General features: G+C 30.0%; 1 non-coding gene across 1 annotated transcript; it reads left to right on the forward strand.

The window, feature by feature from the left end:
• The first annotated feature begins 228 nt into the window (after positions 1-228).
• LOC142842793 (U6 spliceosomal RNA) lies at positions 229-330 on the forward strand. The gene has a single exon (XR_012909463.1). It is a non-coding gene; the product is annotated as a U6 spliceosomal RNA (small nuclear RNA).
• The last annotated feature ends 274 nt before the right edge of the window (positions 331-604 follow it).

Below are 604 nucleotides of genomic sequence, written 5' to 3' on the forward strand. Positions count from 1 at the left end.
TTCAGAATGAATTTTAAAAAACACAAAGGCAAAGGATTTAACCATAATTGCTAGAATAGTATTCATATTTTGTTATATAAAATTCCAAAGTTTTGTATGCATGTGATATATACATTTTAGTTTATCAAAAGTGAAGTCACTGTTCAGTTGCTATGTATAACCAACAAGTTTCATAAATCATGCTATTAATGGTGGTTACTTCCCCATCTAAAAGATGTAAAACCTAATGCTTGCTTTACAGTCCCATATACTAAAAGTGAAATGATACAAAGAAGATAAACATGAACCTGCACAAGGATATTGCAAATATGTGAAATGTTCCATAATTTTTAAATAATAATAGTAATTAATAATAATGAAAAACCAAAAACCCAAGATCTTTGGAATGAAAAAACAAACATCATATACAGAAATAGCTGATGTATGAATTTCAACATGAAAAATATTCATACCAAAGGATAAGCAGCAGCCTGAGGGCTCAGAAAAGAGAGCCCTCATTAAGGCTCTCATCCTAATTAAGTCAGTGTAAGTATATGATGCTCTTTTTCCTATCCAATGTATATTTTTTTAACACCGTCAGCTATTAAAACAGTGTGCGTTTGAC

Source organism: Microtus pennsylvanicus, chromosome 1 (genome assembly GCF_037038515.1).
Source record: "Microtus pennsylvanicus isolate mMicPen1 chromosome 1, mMicPen1.hap1, whole genome shotgun sequence".
Lineage (NCBI taxonomy): Eukaryota > Metazoa > Chordata > Mammalia > Rodentia > Cricetidae > Microtus > Microtus pennsylvanicus.